This window comes from Schistocerca nitens, chromosome 4 (genome assembly GCF_023898315.1).
Source record: "Schistocerca nitens isolate TAMUIC-IGC-003100 chromosome 4, iqSchNite1.1, whole genome shotgun sequence".
Taxonomy (NCBI): domain Eukaryota; kingdom Metazoa; phylum Arthropoda; class Insecta; order Orthoptera; family Acrididae; genus Schistocerca; species Schistocerca nitens.
In genome coordinates, this window is record NC_064617.1 from 522954308 (window position 1) to 522972078 (window position 17771).

At 46.0% G+C, this 17771-nt stretch overlaps 1 protein-coding gene across 2 annotated transcripts in view; it reads right to left on the bottom strand.

Annotated features, from left to right (window-relative positions):
- Window positions 1-16557, bottom strand: part of LOC126253002 (uncharacterized) — a 534651-nt gene extending 518094 nt beyond the window's left edge. Inside the window, exon 1 of one of the 2 annotated variants that reach the window (XM_049954040.1) lies at window positions 16428-16545. The gene's annotated coding sequence lies outside the window, so the exon portion shown is untranslated. Of the gene's footprint in view, window positions 1-16427 lie in introns of both variants that reach the window. The other variant, XM_049954038.1, reaches the window with a different exon arrangement.
- Between the last annotated feature and the right edge of the window lie 1214 nt (window positions 16558-17771).

Sequence of the window (17771 nt, forward strand, 5' to 3'; positions counted from 1 at the left end):
CCCTTCTGTAAAATTTTAAAGTGGAGATCAAATCCAAAATGGAGACGAGAATTTAAAAAGCTAAAAAGGTGAGGGAGAAAGCGTTAAGAAAACCGAAAAGAGTCAAAACATTCAGGAAACTAAAGAATATTCAAGATATCAAGGTAAAAATATCAGCAAATAAAAATATCAGCAAATAAAAAGATTCCTATTGGTCGCCTCTTACACAGGCAAGGAAGGGCGCACGGCACGTATCAGACGTATGTTGTCTAATACGTTGTTTACCTTGCGCTGAAATTATTTCCTCAAAATTCGTCTGGAGCTTCAACATAGCAACATACTTATAAACCTAAAATGTAAGATCAGTCAGATTCAAGTAAAAGACGATCGCCGACTTAGTAAAGAAGGACCAAAATTTTACAGTCTTAAGATTACCACACCAGTCATATAGAATGTCACTAAACAACAGGAAGTTTTCTCGGTTTGTCTCTGGAAAATAAGTTTGAAAAACCTCGTGAGAAGTTAGTAATTGCAAGCTTAAAGGGCGAGAGCTGACTGTCTTTGAATCATACCTGTTAATGAAAAAGGTAATAAAAAATAGCTCGCTCACAGCGAACCAGAAAACCATAACTGTTCAGTTTGATCCCAAGAAGTATATTATGGAGTTAAGAGACCATCTTACCTGCAACAGCGATTAATATCTGCTTTTTATTGTCCACGACTTTGGTAAGATGGGTTCTACAACGCCGCATCATCAACAGAAACACGAACGTTGATAATATTACGTGACGCTGCGGTCGTGGGTGTAACTACATCGCCACACTTATATTTGCTCTCTACTTCTACAAGCGTATTTCGGAAAACAACAAGTGTTCTGGAGGGTGCAGCAACTGACAAATTTTCCCCCTTCCTACCGCTCCACTCGCGGACAATGTGTGGAGGAAAAATTGTCGGTATTGCTATGTGAAGATGCGAATTTCCGTAATTTATTCCTGGTGGCCATTATTGGATACGTAAGTTGGAGGAAATGCAGGCTTTCTTTACTCGTAATGGAACATGGGCTTTATGACGTAAAATAATGTTCTACACGACCGCAGTGCCTTTTTTCTTACGTCTCCCTCTGTACTGACTGTTTCCATCACTCATGCTCGCTGAAAAAAGCTGATCAAGAAACACTAGGCTCTTCTTTCTATTCCGTTACACGCAATTGATAAGGACGAGCCTGACGAGAAACTTAAGAATTCGTCGAGTGCGGATTCAGTAAGGGGCATCCTTCATAGGTACACTATAATTCTTTAATATTCGAGTGTCTCAGTCTGGCTTGCGTATTCCACAAGGCTCGGTTTAGGCGGTCGTTCCGCCTTCAAAACCTACGTGCAAATACTCTGAGATACTGGGACGTTTTAACTGACAGCAGTTATTGATCACAGATCGTGTGACCAAAAGGCATCGAGCCCTCTTTTCATCTACGTCAGCAGTCTTATCAGTTCTACAAAGCGCTGGTCATCCTAAACTCTCAAGCAACGAAACTGAACCTCTTCTCGGAACGCAGCCGTATAGCTCCAACGTCTGACAACAGCTATACGGAGGCAAAACTTGGCCTGTCTGGTCGTTTACGTATACGTAATTAACTGTAAAATCGCTGCCACTTTTTTGGAATATATGGGACGCAACGTTAGCACCCAAACTGCCTCCCCATTAGGAACCACTTACTGTGTTTCTAGCTACGTAGTCTTCGATGCAATCGCATATCTGCCACAATATTCTGTATCCACTTTGTTTCTAGGCGGAGGCGTCTAAGTGTATCGTTTTCCGAAAAACAAGAAATAGAGTACCAGCCTGTCTATGGGATGTCGTGAATGAAAAGAGCAAGCCAAGTTTTACATGGCTTGTGCTTGCGGAATCTAAGTTGGTACCTACAGAATAGATAATTGGTGTTTAGGGACGTCATCATTCACGAGCTTTAAATCGGTGGAATACGCTTGTAGTTAGGCTTAAAGAATAAAAACCTGCGCTTTTCCTGCATATGTGTCTGAGGCTTCTTTATTTAAACGATCTCCAATGTACTGTAGCAAGAAAAGGGGAGAGCTCTTCTGTTTCAGTTACACGATTAACTGGTCCCGTATCCAGTAATTTTACAATTCCGCGTCGAGGTTTTTTTTTCTGTACCTATAAGTTTTGCATCCCTGTGACGATCTAAAGCAGGAACAGTGTTGTGGGCGTCTTTGACGAACCAATCTGAAAATAATTTATGTGTTCAGCATTAATTTTGTCGTTTTATGTTTGGACGTCATTCTTGTCGAATGCATCTGTAGGGCGACTATGATCCATTGATTCATATTACGTACAATCACTATTTATGGGACTTTTCACGCATTGTAGGTAGGATTTTGCTTTCGAATTCAGTGAACACTCCCACATTGTCTTTAGGCCAAAAAATGCGCAGTGGTCCTGGTCATACAATAATGAACTGTGTACTTGCGGAAAGCTGGAAATTTACTCTTTAACGTTCTGTCGACAAAGAGGTCAGACACTGACGAGCTAATCAGTTTGCGGAAACACATGGAACCTAGCGCGGGACTAAGTGCTGACACTAATAAAAGGGTTCAGAGGAAGATTAACAACTGCTGACGAGAAGTTCCTTGTCGCAGTATACTGCAATATCCGCTGCCCTCCTTGGATTATAAGGCCTTCCGAAGTTCCATAAAGAAAAGGTTTCCCATAGATCAGTTAACAGCACTATGTGCTACGATGTACCTTGCTACTCTATTTAGTCCACAAGTAGCACGGTGTGTACATTGCATCCGGAATCAGACGTATTACTACCAAATTCGCTTTGCATACTTCGCGGACAGGTTCCTTCCCCATAAATTAGAAAAAAGTCTAGTAATCATAGACTCGAAACTAAATATCTTAATAGCTATGAGCACTTGTTGAGACGAGAGTGCTCATAGCTCTCAAGGTGTGCATTTTAGAGACCGTGATTACTAGACGTTTTCTGTTTTGGTGTAGGAAACGTGTCCTCTAAGCCTGTGAAGGGAGTTCAGTTACTCCCTGTATAGAGATCAGAGGGATAGCGTTGGCTGGCCGGTTATCTTATTAAGTTTTAATGTGGTCTCCAACGCGTTCTTCCCTCGGATTCGTGACGACTATCTGAGGCTAGGTTTCGTTTCGACATGGGTTTATTTCCATTTATTTTGATTCCACGAGCAGGTAGATTGGGAACCTTTTGCGAGCTATCGTTGGGAGTTTTTTTTTTTTTTGGAAGATTTCGCGGAACGAAGTCGCGAGTCGGCGGCTTGAAACCTGCATGTTTTTTTTAGATGTGCAGACGGAACATTTCTTATTTCGCCTCAAGGCTACGAGAATTTGCACAGTTTTTAGAGCTTCTCTCTTCAATACACTAGTATTCCCTTCACTACGTAGGTGGATAAGAATGGCTGCAATCCCTTCCTTGATGGTTACGAGGAAGGATCTCGGTACGTTGGGATACGTCCTTCAATGGAAGCCAAACCTACACTGATCTGTGTCTTCAGGCTGACAGTTGTCAGCGTCTGGCCAAGCATGAAGATTTACTTCGTACCTTTGTTCATTTGATTCACGTCATCTCATCCCCTGAAAGTTTTTCAGTTGAGTTAGTCCACACTGACATTTTTCGGCAGAATGGATATGAGACAGATCAGACGAGCATTGCCCGCCGACGAACCGTGAATCGGGTCAGTGATGAGAATGAGGCAGCGCCTCGGTCGACTGCTCTTCTTGCCTTATGCAGGCAATGTTTTAAGTAGGAGCGAAAGGCTATTTACAATTTGTACAGGAACCAGATGGCAGTTATAAGAGTCGAGGGGCATGAAAGGGAAGCAGTGGTTGGGAAGGGAGTGAGACAGGGTTGTAGCCACTCCCAATGTTAATCTGTATATTGAGCAAGCAGTAAAGGAAACAAAAGAAAAATTCGGAGTAGGTATTAAAATCCATGGAAAAGAAATAAAAACTTTGAGGTTCGCCGATGACATTGTAATTCTGTCAGAGACAGCAAAGGACTTGGAAGAGCAGTTGAACGGAAAATGGACAGTGTCTTGAAAGGAGGATATATGATGAACATCAACAAAAGCAAAACGAGGATAATGGAATGTAGTCGAATGAAGTCGGGTGATGCTGAGGGAATTAGATTAGGAAATGAGACATTTAAAGAAGTAAAGGAGTTTTGCTATTGGGGGAGCAAAATAACTGACGATGGTCTTAGTAGGGAGGATATAAAATGTAGACAGGCAATGGCAAGGAAAGCGTTTCTGAAGAAGAGAAATTTGTTAACATAGATTTAAGTGTCAGGAAGTCGTTTCTGAAAGTATTTGTATGGAGTGTAGCCATGTATGGAAGTGAAACATGGACGATAAATAGTTCGGACAGGAGGAGAATAGAAGCTTTCGAAATGTGGTGCTGCAGAAGAATTCTGAAGATTAGATGGGTAGATCACATAACTAATGAGGAGGTATTGAATAGGATTGGGGAGAAGAGGAGTTTGTGGCACAACTTGACGAGAAGAAGGGACCGGTTGGTAGGACATGATCTGAGGCATCAAGGGATCACAAATTTAGCATTGGAGGGCAGCGTGGAGGGTAAACATCGTAGAGGGAGACCAAGAGATGAATACACTAAGCAGATTCAGAAGGATGTAGGTTGCAGTAGGTACTGGGAGATGAACAACCTTGCACAGGATAGAGTAGCATGGAGAGCTGCATCAAACCAGTCTCTGGACTGAAGACCACAACAACAATTGTTTTAGAGTAAGATGCGTACAACGTGCTTTTAACTCGTCCTAGAGATTCAAATGATGAAGTAGCCTTCTTCCCTATATGATATATCAAGGATTTGGTTCATAGAAACAAAATTTTAAGAAACGCCTTTTCGAGAGCGTGTGACGAGTGCAGCTACAGACGTTTGTTGTAGATTATAACATGCAGCTGACGAATCAAAATCTTTCATCTCTGATACTGTTAAGGACTCGATCGCAGATAAATACTCGTGGAAAACTAGAATGTAAAAACTACTGCTGCTAGCTTCATTCGCAGTAATTTAAGTAGTGCTCTTAGATTCCTGTCTGACTACACTCTCTGAAATCGCTACGTATGCAGAAAAAAAAACAGTTATTTGTGACAAAAAGTATAAGTGTCACCGTCAGTTGTTTAACTCACAACAATTCCATCTTTCATTTCTTAAACATATGGACGTCACGAAATCAGACACTCGTTTCTGAGAAAGCGTGCTCTTACGTGTATATTAAGAACGAATATTTCAGAAAAATGCTTGACTTCGATTATTAACGAAGCCTCAGAATGTGTTATACACACAAAGAGTAAAAAAAAATTGCTTACTGCGAACCTACGATCTTCGACACGGCAGTTCGTTGCCTTACCAACTAAGCTACTACAATTCACATCCCAGCAGCGCTTAAATCCATGCAATTCCATTGTAGAGAGATGCAGGCTGACTTCGTTGCCGAATGATGCGGGCGCAAGCCGTAAATGCGTGAAATTTTGGAAGGTTTCCTCTACCAGGCTTCAAAAAATTCCTTTGCTTTGTTACTTGAAAGTTTTAAACGCGTTTCGATAATTAATAAGTAATCCATTTGCGACAAAAGTACACAAAGTCACTAGTAATTTCAGCTAACACCCATGTGATATACGTAAGCAGACCTTTTGAAAGTTAATGATTTTTTAAACTCCTAATTACGTAAAAATAGGTATTTTGTGAGACTGTTTATCGAAACTTACTTATAATCATTTACAGTAACAACAATACAAACCATATTTCTAACAAAAGAAAATAGTTGTTATCAACTCACTTTCCAGCCAGACTCGTCCTGGTGATTCTTCAGTTACACAATCACTAAATTCAAAGCTAAAACCGCTTAATATGTTTCAAATAAATTCTAGGTGTAAATAAACCACCCTGAATCGAACGAGAGAGCCATACCGAAATCCAAAACCTCTCGGTGCAGTTGTTGAAAAATCTACTCGACCGGTTAACAGATCTCTGAAGCTTACTGAATAGGAACTTCGGATAAAGAACCGACAATGACGTCACTACCGAGGCTAACTTTCTGCACTGATCGGTATAAACGATACAGAATAGGGCCCCTGGGTTCGTGACCGTATGACCTGGACAGACGGGTCCCATTTCAGCTGGTAAGAGTTCGTGTTTGGAGCAGACCCTACGAAGCGATGACCCAAGTCGTCAACAAGGCCCTGCGCAAGGTGGTGGTGGCGGCCTTGTAAGAGTTTGGGCTAATAAAATAAATGTCATGTGACTGGGGCCTTCAGTCGGGTAGAACATACGTCGGGTGCAAGTCTTTCGATTTGACCCCACTTGGACGACTTGCGCGTCGATGGGGATGAAATGATTAGGACAGCACAACACCCAGTTCCTTAGTGGACAAAATCTCCGACAAAGCCAGGAATCGAACCCGGGATCTTAGGATTGACATTCCGTTGCGCTGACCACTTTTTTTTTTTGCAAAAAATGGTTCAAATGGCTCTGAGCACTGTGGGACTTAACGTTTGCGGTCATAAGTCCCCTAGAACTCAGAACTACTTTAACCGAACTAACCTAAGGACATCACATACATCCATGCCCGAGGCAGGATTCGAACCTGCGACCGTAGCGGTCGCACGGTTCCAGACTGTAGCGCCTAGAACCGCTCGGCCACCCCGGCTGGCTTTTTTTTTTTTGCATTTTGTTCGTTGCGGACGTCACATTACATCCGTTCAAGTTCGTTGATCCTTTCACTCAGTTTCTTTTTATTACAGAGGCCAAACAGCTCTGACCGAACACGCTGAGGTACCGTGCCGTCGCCACTCAGCTACCGGGGAGGACGGTTTGGGCTAATGTTTGCATGGAATGGATTAGATCCTCTTGTTCAACGTGTCATTGACTGGAAATGGCTATGTTCGGCTACTTGGAGACCATTTGCAGCCATTAATCTACTTCACCTTCCCATACAACGACGGAATTTTTATCGATGACAGTGCGCCATGTCATCAGGCCACAACTATGCGCGATTGGTTTTTTTTTTTTTTGTGGTTTTAGGGCGCACAACTTCAACGGTCATTAGCGCCCAGACTACGTTAGGAATGCATCGCGAGTCACAAGTTTAAAACAGCAACGAAACGGAAAACACGATAAAAGACAGACTGACAGGCATAGGATTAAAAAAGAAAACAGCATAATCAAATGTCCTTTGAGAGGGTTGTCAAATTGATAAAATGAAGAACGCGAGCAGCTGCTCGTGGGTCATCCGCTAAAATGGCTTCTACAGTACAGGGCAGGCCAAGATCAAGACGCAGGGTGTTAAAATCCGGACAGGACGTTAAAATGTGGCGGACCGTCAGCAATTGCCCACATGGGCAGAACTGCGCCGGCGCAGCCGTCAGCAGATGGCGATGGCTGAACCGGCAGTGTCCAATTCGTAACCGGGCCAAAACTACCTCCTCCCGCCGAGAAGGGCGTGAGGAGGACGTCCAAGCCACGGGAAGAGGTTTTAAGGCCCGAAGCTTGTTGTCTGTAAGTGCAGCCCAATCGGCATGCCACAACGATAAAATGCGCCGACAAATTACCCTGCAACAATCTGACGAAGGGACACAACAAGAAGCTGTCCGAGGCTGGAGGACCGCAGCCTTGGCCGCGGCATCTGCAGCTTCGTTCCCGGGGATACCGACATGGCCAGGAATCCACATAAAGCTAACCGGAGAACCGACGTCCACCAGCTGCTGAAGAGAGCGTTGGATCCGGTGCACGAAAGGGTGAACCGGGTACGGATCACTGAAGCTCTGGATAGCGCTCAGGGAATCGGAGCAGATGATATATCCAGAATGTCGGTGACGGCAGATGTAAAGAACAGCCTGGTAGAGGGCAAAGAGCTCAGCTGTGAAGACCGAACAATGGCCATGGAGCCGGTATTTGAAACTTTGTGCCCCGACAATAAAAGAACACCCGACCCCGTCATTGGTCTTAGAGCCATCTGTATAAATGAAGGTCATATTAATGAACTTCGAACGAAGTTCGACAAAACGGGAGTGGTAGACCGAACCGGGGGTAACCTCCTTCGGGAGCGAGCAGAGGTCAAGGTGGACGTGAACCTGAGCCTGGAGCCAAGGTGGCGTGTGGCTCTCGCCCACTCGAAAGGTTGCAGGGAGTGAAAAATTAGGGTGTTGAAGGAGGCGACGAAAGCGAACTCCAGGGGGTAGCAGGGCAGAGACATACAACCCGTATTGACTGTCGAGAGAGTCATCAAAAAAGGAACGATAAGACGGGTGGTCGGGCATTGCCAGTAGCCGACAGGCATACCGACAAAGCAGTATATCGCGCCGGTAGGTCAGTGGCAACTCACCAGCGTCAGCATGAAGACTCTCGACGGGACTAGTATAAAACGCTCCGATCGCAAGTCGTAAACCCCGATGTTGTATGGAGTTGAGGCGGCGTAAGATGGATGGCCGTGCAGAGGAGTATACGAAGCTTCCATAATCCAGCTTGGAGCGGACGATCGACCGATATAGGCGAAGTAGGACGGTTCGATCCGCTCCCCACGACATACCACTGAGAACACGGAGGACATTTAGAGAACGGGTACAACGGGCAGCCAAATATGACACATGTGGAGACCAACTAAGTTTCCTGTCAAATGTAAGACCTAAAAATTTTGTTGTCTCCACGAATGGGAGAGCAACGGGACCGAGTCTTAAGGACGGTGGGAGAAACTCTTTGTAGCGCCAGAAGTTAATACAGACCGTCTTCTCGGCAGAAAAACGGGAGCCATTGGCGACACTCCAGGAGTAAAGACGGTCAAGAGAACGCTGAAGACAGCGCTCCAGGAGACACGTACGCTGCGCGCTGCAATAGATAGTAAAATCGTCCACGAAAAGGGAGCCTGATACATCAGCTGGGAGGCAATCCATTATTGGATTGATCACTATGGCGAAGAGAGCGACGCTCAAAACTGAGCCCTGTGGCACCCCATTCTCCTGGCGAAAGGTGTCTGACAGGACAGAACCCACACGTACCCTGAACTGTCGATCCATTAAAAAGGAACGAATAAAAAGAGGGAGGCGACCGCGAAGGCCCCATGTATGCATGGCGCGGAGAATGCCCGCCCTCCAACAGGTGTCTTAAGCCTTCTCCAAATCAAAGAACACAGCCGCGGTCGGGCGCCTCCGCAAGAAGTTATTCATAATGAAGGTCGACAAGGTAACCAGATGGTCAACAGCAGAGCGGCGCCTACGAAATCCACATTGTACATTGGTAAGGAGGCGTCGAGACTCGAGCAGCCAAACCAATCGAGAGTTAACCATTCGCTCCATCACTTTACAGACACAGCTGGTAAGCGAGATGGGTCGATAACTGGAAGGCAAGTGCTTGTCCTTCCCCGGCTTAGGAATCGGGACAACAATAGACTCGCGCCAGCATGCGCGAACATGTCCCTCAATCCAGATGCGATTGTAAGTACGAAGAAGAAAATCTTTACCCGCAGGAGAAAGCTTCTTCAGCATCTGAATACGAATAGAATCAGGCCCTGGAGCGGAGGACCGTGATCGGCCAAGTGCGTTTTCGAGTTCCCGCATGGTGAATGGGGCATTATAACTTTCACGATTCGAGGAGCTGAAGTTAGGTGGCCTAGCCTCCTCTGCCCGTTTGCGGGGGAGGAAGGCAGGGTGGTAATGAGCGGAGCTTGAAACCTCCGCGAAAAAGCGGCCAAAGGCATTGGAGACAGCCTCAGGGGCCACAAGGACGTCATTCGCGACCGTCAAGCCAGAAACTGGTGAGTGGACCCTAGTGCCAGATAGCCGGCGCAGGCTACCCCAGACAACAGAAGGAGGAGTAAAACTGTTGAAGGTGCTTGTGAAAGCAGCCCAGCTGGCTTTCTTGCTTTCTTTAATAATACGACGACACTGTGCACGTAATCGCTTATAATTGATACAATTCGCCACTGTAGGCTGGCGTTTAAAGGTGCGTAAAGCACGTCGACGAGCACGTAAAGCGTCTCTACATGCTGCGGTCCACCAGGGGACCGGTACGCGACGTGGAGAAGAAGTAGGGTGAGGGATGGAATATTCAGCAGCAGTGAGAATGACTTCCGTGAGGTGTGCGACCTGACTATCGCAGCTTGTGAATGTTTGATCCTGAAAGGTCGCCCTGGAAGAGAAGAGCCCCCAGTCTGCTTTGGAGATGTTCCAACTAGATGAGCACGGAGAGGGGGTGTGCTGCAGGAGATGGATAACACACGGGAAGTGGTCGCTCGAATATGTATCAGAAAGTGCATACCACTCGAACCGGCGTGCAAGTTGGGGAGTACATATAGAGAGGTCTAAATGGGAATAGGTGTGAGATGTGTTCGAAAGAAAAGTAGGGGCGCCAGTATTGAGGCAGACAAGATTGAGCTGGTTGAAAAGGTCTGCTAACAGGGAGCCCCTCGGGCAGGATGCTGGAGAGCCCCAAAGGGGATGGTGGGCATTGAAGTCTCCAGTTAACAAAAATGGTGCAGGTAGCTGAGTAATAAGTTGCATCATGTCTGCCCTGGTAACGGCAGACGACGATGGAGTGTAAACGGTACAAATGGAAAATGTAAAAGTGGGGAGAGTAATGCGGATGGCAACTGCCTTCAGGCCGGTGTGCAACGTGATGGGATCGTAGTAAATATCATCCCGGACCAGCAACATAACCCCTCCATGAGCTGGGATACCTACCACAGGGTGTAGGTCAAAACGCACAGAGGTGTAGTGTGCCAAGGCAATTTGATCGCAAGGGCGTAGCTTCGTTTCCTGGAGGGCGACGACGAGCGGACGGTGCAAGCGGAGCAGCAACTTCAAGTCCTCTCGGTTGGAGCGAATGCTGCGAATATTCCAGTGAATATGTGCCATCGTAAGAAAAGAAAAAGGAAGATGAAAGAAGGGGTCACCTCGAAGGCCGCTGAGGGCCTGGCTTCGAGCGAGCACTGCCGCCGCTATCAGTAGGCGGACAGTCATCGTCCATTGGGTCTATAGGTTCATCGGCCATCTTGGAAAGATGGCCGGGAGGGGGAGCTTCCTCCGCCGGTGAAGATCCAGATGTTCGGCTACCAGCGGTGCGGCCAGGCGAAACGGATGACGGCCTGGGGCGGCAACCGCTGGGTGGCGCAGGAGAAGAAATGCGCCGTGGCGGAGAAGGAGAACTGTGCTTCCTATTTGCCTTCTTGGAAGGTCGTTTGGTGGAAGTACAGGTCGAAGGCTGGGAGGTCGAGGTACGTAGGAAGTCTGCACGGGACGGTTCCTTCTTGAAGGCCCATGCATCTGACTTCTGGGTCTTCGTCTTAGCAGAAGCTGATGAAGGGGCTGGTGCCTGTGGAGTGATGGGAGGAAGAGGAGACGTCGACCGCGCGATCTTAGCACTGGCCGAACGGACGACCGTGGTGCTGAGGGTCAGATCGCATGTCTGGGTTGCCACCTCCCTGGTAGTCCGAGGAGAGGCGAGGACAGTACTGTATTTCCCCGCTGGGAGCAGCGTGGGCTTCCTACTAGCCAATAGCTTGCGAGCAGCCGAGGTAGACACTTTCTCTTTGACCCGAATTTCTTGGATACAGCGTTCTTCCTTATAGACAGGACAGTCGCGGGAGGATGCGGCATGGTCACCCTGACAGTTCACACAACGAGGAGACGGAGGTGGACAGTCACCCTCATGGGCATCCCTGCCACAAGTGACACATTTAGCCGCATTGGAACAAGACTGTCGAGTGTGATTGAAACGCTGACACTGGTAGCAGCGCGTAGTTGTCGGGACATAGGGGCGAACAGAAATAACCTCGTAGCCCGCCTTGATGCGCGATGGCAGCTTAACACTATCAAAGGTCAAGAAAAGTGACCGGGTCGGTACAAGGTCATTGTTGACCTTTTTCATGACCCTATGGACAGCCGTCACGCCCTGCTCAGCGAGGAAAGATTGAATCTCCTCGTCAGTCAAGCCGTCGAGGGATCTAGTATAGACCACACCACGAGACGAATTCAAAGTTCGGTGAGCCTCCACCCGGACAGGGAACGTGTACAGGAGTGTGGCCCGAAGCAGTTTTTGTGCCTGAAAGGCGCTCTCAGTTTCGAGTAATAAGGTACCGTTACGCAACCTGGTACAAGATTTAACAGATCCGGCTATGGCATCTACGCCCTTCTGGATAACGAAAGGGTTGACAGAGGAAAAATCCTTTCCGTCCTCAGATCGAGAAACGACGAGGAACTGTGGGGCAGGCGGTAGTACTTTTGTCACTGGTAGCTGGTCACGTTTCCGTTTTTGGGCAGAAGTCGAGAGAGATGGAGTGGAATCCATTGCGGAGGAATCCCCCATGATTGCCAGCGTCTCCGATGGCGCGCTCCTTCCTTGTGGGGACCCTCTCAGAGGGCACTCCCGCCTTAGGTGAATGTTTACACCTCAGGTCACACCTCCCGAGAAACAGACGGAGGGACCAATCGGCATGGTCAGAAGGTATCAGCTCAGGCAATCACCCCTCCCCGGGCCTGGCCTTTACCAGGGGGTACGCGCGTGCCTTACTTGTCTACCCAGGGCGGGGAATTACGCGTTACCCCGTCACCGGCTACGCGTGCGAACGCGTGGGTCGGCCTTCAGGCGCGCACAGGGAGGAAGGAAGAAGAGGAAAAAGGAGAGGGAGAGAGAGAGAGAGGACAGACTGTCTCAAACGCCGAGGCGGAGACCAGAGAAGGCAAGGAGAAGAAGGCAATGAGAAAGCAAGGAGAAGAAGGCAAGGAGAAGGCAAGGAGAAGAAGGCAATGAGAGGGCAAGGAGATTGTGCAGGGGAAAGTGTAAGGAAGACAGTGAGGTGGAGAAGAGCAAAGAAAGGAACCAACCAAAGGAAGGAAGAAACGAGAAGTGAAAAAGCAAAATGACCGCAAATAGAGGTCGTGGAACCGTCCGTCTCCGGACGCAGGCGCTAACTACCCCCTTGAGGGGGAGGGACTCCTTTTAGTCGCCTCTTACGACAGGCAGGAATACCTCGGGCCTATTCTAATCCCCGGACCCTCAGGGGGGGGGGGGGGGCGATTGGTTTGAAGACCATTCTGGACAATTCGAGCGAACTTGAATCCATTCGAACATATATGTAACAAAATCTTGCACAGGCAACATTTTCGCAATTATGGACGTCTATACAGGCAGCATGACTCAGTACTTCTGCAGCGGCTTCCAGTGAATTTTTGAGATCGTGTCATGTCGAGTTTCCGCACTACACCGGGCAATCTGAGATCCGACACGCTATTAGGATGTATCCCACGACTTTTGGCATTTCAGTGTATGGTCTTGCTTTGCCTAAGTCTGAAGGGTTGTGTGTATCGTATCCCCTGCAGCTGTTTGGCCATGGAAGACCGGTGTATTACACGGAAGCATCACGCGTGCTTACAAAAGGCGAGCATATCTGTGATTGCAGTACACTGCCTTAGTAACAGTCACCCAGTGGGACATAACAGATTCTGGCGCATACTTACAGTTACTGGGATAGTGTCATTGGGATTAAGCTACTAAGTAACCTTTTAGACAGAGGTATTTGAAACTTTCTGGCAGATTAAATCTGTGTGCCAGACCGAAACTCGAACTCTGTACCTTTGCCTTTCGCGGCCAAGTGCTCTACCAACTGAGCTACCCAAGCATGACTCACGACCTGTCCTCACAGCTTAAATTCTGCCAGTACCTCGTCTTAGTTCTGGAAGGTTCGCAGGAGAGCTTCTGTGAAGTATGGAAGATAGGTAACGAGGCACTGGCAGAATTGAAGATGTGAGGGCGGGGCGTGAGTTGTGCTTAGGTAGCTCAGATGGCACAGCACTTGCCTGCGAATGGCAAGTGTCTCGAGTTCGTGTCTCGTTCCGGCATACAGTTTTATTCTGCCATGAAATTTCGTATCAGTGCATACTCTGCTGCAGAGTGAAAATCTCATTCGGGGCACAGGTATTTGCTTAAATTATAGCTGAAGCCCTGCTGTCTCACTGAAACTGAGGAACAAAGTTAATTCTACTTACTGAGCCATTGACATTGGTTATCTTTGATTCTGAGGTGGTGCTAGTAATTTACGGTGTGTGTTTCTTTTCTGTATACATCGTCGTTTGATTCCTAGTTGGTGTACGCCTGCCCAACGTTGAATTTACCATATACAGCGAACTTTAGTTGCATTTGTGCCCTGAAAATGACGAGGTGCTCACCTGTCGTAATACTGACGGTTGTCGATTACGTTATCCGACTGCACCCCGTACATTATTTTTACGAGCAAGAGATTTTCTTTTAAAGTACAAATATTTTGTGGATTCTTTTTAACGCAGTGCTGACCTGCGTTATCTGAGCGTGTAGCTAATAAAATAAATACCTCGCACTGGGAAATGGAAAGACGTCAGCAGTTGGGAGTATGTATAAAGAGCTGCATTCTTCCTGCGCTTTTATTAAAAAAAAAAGCTCGTGTTGCTTTTAACATGGTTTTGTTACTTAAAAAATTCTTTAAATTTATTGGTTCGCACTTAATATATTTTTAATTGTAAGTTTTATGCAAAATACGACTAATTATGAATTATTTATTATAAATATAAACATTGTGGAATAGAATTTTTTAAATCTCATTCACTGTAATTTTTATGTTTATTTTTATTCCTTGATTACCTAGTATTATCCTCAAATTTAGTACTATAACGTATGTTTATTGACTGCCTTTGATATATAGATATCAAATTGACGTATTGATTTTTACTTTACATTAACTACAAACGGAACTGAAAAAATAATTGTAATATAGATCTACGCATTTTCTATTATAGAATCTGAAGTGGTGTATGTATTGCCGAAACCGTTAATGATTGTTACGATATTAGCAATATCATTCTACCTAAGACAAAAAAAGTGCCAAGGGCATACCCTACTTCCCTTTGGTTCAAGCGAGTTTCCTCAGTTACTCAGTTGGCAGTAGAAATTAGCCAATGAGTCACGTAATTTTTCGATGTCTCTCTCAAAAAGCGTAGCAGCGTTCACGTCAACCGCTGTCCAATAACATTGATGAAACCGACTATTCAATGTTGTGAACACTCTTCATTCAGAATTCTAAACTAATATTTAATAATGACAGTACGGAACAAGACCTAAGGTACAAAACGGATTTCTGTCAGTGATGCCGTGGAAAACGAGCTATGTATTTAAGTTCGTAGAAAATCACATGGCGTGTTGAGGATGCTTCCAGTCTTGATGCACCGCAGTGATCAAACAATGCAATGAACATTACAATTATTGATGCGTCGCACCTGTCATATTTCTTGTTCGCAATATTTTTTAATCGTTGTCAACATGGGAGATGCATTCCTCAGACGCCAGACGGGGAAAGCTGGGGAATTTCACTGCATATCCACCAAAAGGAGTGTCCACAAATATTTTTCTCTAGATCCTCCATGCTAAAATTTTAGCTATGTTACTGTTTGTGGACGACATTTTCTAATACACAGTAAACTTTTATTTGAAGATTTTTCGCCATCTAAACACACCAAGAACAGGGCGACGTTACCAAAAGCAACGTTTATAGAATAGCGTATATGTGAACATTGTTGGAGAACGCTAAAATTTCTTAAAACTGTGCGAATTGTGTTTGCTACTATTTCTAGAAGTGTTACTATAAACACGTTTTTTGCAAGTTTCCTAGACCTAAAAAGGTTACTTAATTCAGCAAAAATGCTATAATATTGTTAGCAGATTTATTCTAGGTGTTACCAAGTAGCGTCTTAAGAAATGCAGTAATACTTTTATAATCCGAATACGCAAGTGACAATTTAGTTCCAAGAAATCGCCTCGTGGAATGACGCACGTAAATAATATTTGCTGCGTAATACTGTCTCAACAACGGTGTTTCTAAAGGTGAAAACAAATGATAGCTATATTTACAAAGCTGTCAGTTTTTTAGGTAAGTTGTACATCACAAAGACGCCAAAACGCTACATCGACCAACTGTAAACACACAATGACAGTAGCGTTTTCGGCAAGCGTCGAGATCAATATTTTACTTGTAAATGTTATTTCTTTAGTTTCTGGCGATAAATGCTATTAAGAATCACACGATTCAAAGTTATTGACAACAGAAAATAGCACTGCATTTCTTTTTCGCCACTGTTGAGACACAGGAGCTGACAAACTCTATGACTACGGCACTGTTAAAATCGATGGGCACAATAACGCTAAGGCAGGTAAATATAAACAGCAAATGATTTAAAGCATATCACTCACAAAAAACAAAGCTGGATCTGAAATAGTTCATTCTATAACAACCAGGTGCAAGTTTGTTCAAGATCGTGAATGTAACGCTGCTAGGCGTACAGGTAAAGACAATCCACAAACTCGTCACTGTGGTTGCTATAGCCAAGCTACGCTAATGACTGCTTACGGGGAGTATGCATCAGACTTACAGCTGGAAGCCGTCGTCGGCAGCCTCAACCTCACATGGCCATGTTGTGACACGGAGCGCGCTGCGCGGCGGTGAAGCAGGACTGTGACGGCGGAACACAACCTCCCTGCCAGCTAACCTGCGCCAGCACTGCTGCCGCCGGACGCCGCCACTGTTGCGCATGCGCGCCAGCCGCGCGCAGAGCCGCCTCGCGGTCGCGGTCCGAAACTGAGGAACACGTCGGCCAGCAACGAAGGGCAACAACGCACTCAGCTGGGGATCGATGGCGTCACACGACACACACGTCGCTTTGCGAGGACGGCAAGACGGTCGATTCGGTTGGATGGTGGTGGTGGTGGTGGTGGTTAGTGTTTAACGTCCCGTCGACAACGAGGTCATTAGAGACGGAGCGCAAGCTCGGGTTAGGGAAGGATTGGGAAGGAAATCGGCCGTGCCCTTTTCAAAGGAACCATCCCGGCATTTGCCTGAAACGATTTAGGGAAATCACGGAAAACCTAAATCAGGATGGCCGGAGACGGGATTGAACCGTCGTCCTCCCGAATGCGAGTCCAGTGTGCTAACCACTGCGCCACCTCGCTCGGTGATTCGGTTGGAGTAAGAAAACGAACGGAGATCTTATTCCAGTCGATTTCCTACCTGCGGTCTGACGAGTTTATTTGCAAGAAGGAGACAACGGCATAGCTATGATGCGCGACCATGATGGCAAATAAACATCCCGCAACATTCGTCACATTTAAAAAGTTTCACAGGTCAAGACCAAGCAGGAACTACTGAGGTATTGTGAAATTCGAGCTGTCTTTGCTTGACGACATATACTGTGGCGCCGTATGTTTCAGGGTGCGGTATGCCTTGGGCAATTTTTTGCTGTTCACCAATTGAAAATTTCATTACCACTGAACCATGTGCGCAATATATCTAGTTTAATATGGTATAGAGTTGCATTTTGAGCAGATCATATTTCACTTCTACCTTCTCGAGAATGTGGTCTCCAGACCTTTTCTTTTTCTTTTTCTTTTACTTAGCGTTTTTCTGTGTCAGTATTTTACAGCTTCCTTTTCGCCTATAAGGACTATTTCTCTTGCAGTAATAAATTTCATATTTGTTTGGTTTCTCTTCGATCGGCCCTCATATTGAGAGCACACGAGAACTGGCAGAATTCATGCTTACGTTAGCACCGGTGCTTTTGAGTGTGGGTATATTTTGGATCACTTGTACTTTATTTTTGGTTGAGCTTCCGTGCCACAAGTCCGTTTGCAGAATTTCGAAATCGACCACGCGAGTTAAATACCATCAATAAGACAGTTGAATCGATTGTCCAACAACAGCTGTTGTTGTTGTGGTCTTC